Source organism: Arachis ipaensis, chromosome B06, assembly GCF_000816755.2.
Source record: "Arachis ipaensis cultivar K30076 chromosome B06, Araip1.1, whole genome shotgun sequence".
NCBI classification, from domain to species: Eukaryota; Viridiplantae; Streptophyta; class Magnoliopsida; order Fabales; family Fabaceae; genus Arachis; species Arachis ipaensis.
This window is the reverse complement of record NC_029790.2, coordinates 22,003,753-22,008,428: the sequence shown is the minus strand read 5'-3', so window position 1 is coordinate 22,008,428 and position 4,676 is coordinate 22,003,753. Positions and strand designations below refer to the sequence as shown.

General features: G+C 51.3%; 1 protein-coding gene across 1 annotated transcript in view; it reads right to left on the bottom strand.

The window, feature by feature from the left end:
* LOC110263922 overlaps positions 1–4,676 on the bottom strand; it is a 7,437-nt gene that overhangs the window by 2,198 nt on the left and 563 nt on the right. The window lies entirely within an intron of this gene.

Here is a 4,676-nt window from a genome sequence, read left to right as displayed (position 1 = left end):
TTCGACAAATACTGCAAAAACCTGACTTGGCTGGTAGGATGATGACCTGGGCCATCGAGCTCTCACAATATGACCTACAGTATGAGCCCCGACATGCAATCAAGGCCCAGGCAATGGCCGACTTTTTGGTGGAGGTAACAGGGGACCCTCCCGAAGAAACGGGCACACGGTGGAGGCTTCATGTGGACGGAGCCTCCAACCAAACGTCCGGAGGAGCAGGGGTCATCTTAGAAAGCCCAGCAGGGGTCATCTATGAGAAATCGACCAAGTTTGAGTTCCCAGTGTCGAACAACCAAGCAGAATATGAGGCTCTCCTGGGCGGACTAATGCTGGCTCGGGAAGTCGGGGCGACGAGGGTCGAAGTATGCAGCGACTCCCAAGTCGTCACCTCGCAGGTAAACGGAAGCTACCAAGCCCGGGACCCCCTCCTCCAAAAATACTTGGAAAAGGTTAAGGAAATGACAAGCCAGTTCCAGGAGGTCATCGTCCAGCACGTTCCAAGAGAAAAGAACACACGGGCAGACCTCCTGTCGAAGCTGGCGAGCACAAAGCCAGGATCGGGTAACCGGTCGCTCATCCAAGGCATGGTGAAGGAACCAACGGTCGCCCTCCACTTGATGAAGTCGAGCCCCTCATGGCTGGACCCCATCACCAACTTCCTGGAACTCGGCAAGTTGCCCGAAGATGAGAAAGCAGCCAAAGCTTTAAGAAGGGAGGCGGCCAGATATGCAATCATACAGGGACAACTATTCAAAAAGGGACTCAGCCAGCCCCTATTGAAGTGTTTGCACCCCGACCAAACGGACTACGTGCTTAGAGAAGTCCATGAGGGGTGTTGCAGACACCACATCGGGGGCAAAGCCCTAGCAAGGAAGCTCATCCGAGCAGGATACTACTGGCCGACAATGATGAAGGACTCAAAGGAATTCGTCAGAAAATGCACAAAGTGTCAACAAAACGCCAACTTCCACAAGGCGCCGGCCTCCGAGCTAAGCTCGCTAACGACTACACGACCTTTTGCACAATGGGGAATCGACCTCCTGGGACCTTTCCCGGTCGGCCCAGGACAAGTCAAATACCTCATTGTCGCCATTGACTACTATACCAAATGGGTGGAGGCTGAACCACTAGCCACGATATCGTCCTCCAACTGCCGGAAGTTCATGTGGAGGCAGGTGATAACCCGTTTCGGTATCCCGGAGGTCGTTATCTCAGACAATGGGACCCAGTTCACCGACAAGAAGTTCATGGAATTCCTCTCTGGCCTAGGGGTAAAGCAAAAGTTCTCCTCAATAGAACATCCCCAAACAAACGGGCAGGTAGAGGCCGCAAACAAAGTCGTCCTTCTTGGTCTAAAGAAGCGCCTAGACAGTAAGAAAGGAAACTGGGCTGACAAACTCTCCTCCGTCTTATGGTCTTACCGGACAACCGAGCAAAGCGCTACGGGGGAAACTCCCTTTTGCCTAACATACGGGGTCGATGCGGTGATACCAGTCGAAATCGGCGAACCAAGCCCCCGACTACTACTCGCGGGCATGAGCGAAGCGGTCGAGAAAGACCTGATTGAAGAAACAAGGGAGATGGCTCACCTAACAGAAACGGCGCTGAAACAAAGAATAGCCCCGCGTTACAACGCAAAAGTCCTCAAACGAGATTTCGAGGAAAGGGACCTCGTCCTGCGACGCAACGACATCGGCGTCCCGACCCCAGGGGAAGGTAAGCTGGCGGTAAATTGGGAAGGCCCCTACAGGGTAAGGGAGGTACTCGGCAAAGGCGCTTACAAACTCGAAAGACTCGACGGCAAGGAAATACCCAGAACATGGAACGCAGGTAACCTAAAGAGGTTCTACTCTTGACCCACCGGCTCACCGACCAGGGAGCCTAGCCAGATAGTTGATATTTGCCCTATCCACATGTTAATTCATCTTGTTTACTTACTTTGTCAAATACTTGCCCAGCTGACGATTAATTTTCACTTGTTCAAATTTTTTACTTGTTAAAATTTTCTTACTTCACATCTGTTTCACACGACTGATACCTAAAACGGCACCCCGGGATTGATCACCCCGGGAGCCAGACGGGTCATAAGCCTTAACCAATTCGACGACGACGTGACCAAATCGGTCCGAACCGTTGCCAAACGTGAAAACGGCGAGACGGGCACAAGAAATAAGCCCGCCCAGAATAAACGGTAAGACGATAACGGCAACACGACAAGACAACGAAACGAGCGTAAATCACAAAGCAACCAAATGAGGATAACTTATAAAGTGTCAAAATATGGAACGGACAAGCAAATTGTTCAAAACAAACAAAACGACAAATACACAAAGTTACAAGGAATCACTTCCTCGGCATATCTACAACCTTGCCATCTTGAATCATTTTGAAGACCCCAATAGCAGAGGTGTCGAAGTCGGGAGCCACAATCTTCATTTGAGCCTTCAAGGCATCCTCAGTCATAGTAATTGCATTCGTTCCCTGATCCTTGGTCACCTTCAGCTTCTTTTTGAGCCCCTCAACTTCCGACCTAGCGACCTCAGCCAACGAGACAGCTTCGTCACGCTCTTTCTCCAAGGTTGCCACACGGCCCTGGGCAGAGTTCAGCTGGCCCTCCAAGGTCATCTCCCTCTCGATTAGGCGGGCCACCGACTCGTCCGAAACTTTCAACTTCTCGGCAGCGGACGCCGCCTTCTCCTCCGAAACCTTGAGCTTCTCCGTCATTTCGGACAACTGACCTTGGAGCTGCTCAACTTGGACTTTGAAATCATTATTGGCTTTAACGGAGGACTCGAGCTTCCTCCGGAGAGCTTGCATCCCCGACAACTCGAACTCAGCCTTTCGGGCTATTACGGCTCCCCGGAGCAAAGTCCGATACATCCATCTAGCCTGCCCAGCCAGTTCAGTGCCAAGGAAATGTTCCTCCGTCCCGGGGATCAATTGGGAATCTATAAACCTTGTTGCATCAAAATTTCTCTCCATGATACTAAGGGCCCCCTCCGGGCTGGCTGACGACCTCCGCCTCTTGGGGGTGTGAATAAGCTCCACGTCATCATCTTCTTGGTGAGAAGCGGTTGAGTGCCCGCCAGTTGCCTCCTCAGGAACAGGGGAACCCTGATCCCTGATAGCCCTTTTCCCCGCCTTAACGGCCTCCCGAGAAGAAGCCTCACCCTGACCTTCAACCCCCACGGCCGGACCCTCTGATTTCCCGGTCTGATCCTCCCCCTCCCCAGCATCCTTCTCTGTTTTCTCGTCGTCACTTTCCTTAAAAAAGGTCTTCATCAAGTTTTCAAGTCCGACCACAGTGGCAGACATTTCCACTACAACAAACAACAAACGCGTTAGTCGTCAAAACGGATAAACGAAACAACAGTAAACGCAAAGACAAGCAAACAAGACAACTCACGGATATAGCTCCTGCCGGCCTCCCGTTCACCCATAAGAAGATTAGGGTTCACGGGGTTCTTTTCAAAAATAGCAAAAAGAACGTCAGCTATTTGTTTATCTACAGGCGACAACCTTTTGTACGTCACCTTGATGAAGGAGTTCGACCCCGCCCCGAAACTCCAGTACGTCGGGATAAGGCGCTCCCCCTCTAACGACAACCAAAAGGGGTGACGACCTTTGACGGGGCGAACTTTGAAATACTTGTCTTTGAAGCCGTGGTAGGAGTCCTCAAAGAGGCCAAATATCTTCCTACCCTGGGCAGAACGGAAAGAGAGAAACCCCTTCCTCGCCTTCCCCTGCTTGGAAGGGTTGGTAAGGGTAAAGAAAAAGAGAAAGACGTCTACTGATACCGGCAACTCCAGGTACTCGCAAACCATCTCGAAACAGCGGATCGAAGCCCAACTGTTCGGATGGAGCTGAGAAGGGGAAACGGATATCCGGTTGAGGAGCGCCATTTGGAAATCCGAGAACGGTATCCGTACGCCGACTTGTGTGAACATGGATTTGTAAAACCAAATCCAATCGGGGACCCGAGGAGAATGGAAGTTGAGCTCATAAATACGCTCGCGGGGGGCAGGAACGGAGACCTCATAGTTGGCTTCCTCGTCCGTCCCACCGCACAAGTGGCCGGCTTGCCGGAACTCGGTCAACTCTTCCAAACTCATTTGGTTGGGCGACTCCTTTATATCGTCAGTCACCCAAGCATACGGGTCGTAAGCCGCACCAGATCCAGAAGACCGGGAGACAACGCGAGGCATACCTACAGCGGGGTACCACTCCGTTAGTCTATGAGGTCGGGAGCCCGAAAAAAACTCAGAAACTACGCCTTTTCAACTCAATCGTGACCAAACACGGCTAAAAACTACGCCTACCACATAAACCACCCAAAAACCTATCCTAGAATGATACCCCTCCCCTAACTCACCTACCCCAACATTGAAAAACCTTTCGGCAAAAATAAACTAGCCATGCAACAAACGCAAGCAGTAATCGCATAGCAGCAGGACATAGCACAGATACCAAAGGATAGAGACCAAAAAATTACCTGGAATGATGAAAGAAACTTGGACTGAAAGTTGAAGCAGGAGGGAGTTCGCACTGGAAGATTTGGATGTTAGGGAGAGAAGGAGTTGGAAATAGCAAGAGTGGGAGGTGGATAGGGAGAAAACTGTTTAAAAACCACCGCCAGAAGCGCGAAAGGAAGCAGGGGCAAGATAGTCTTTGCGCGC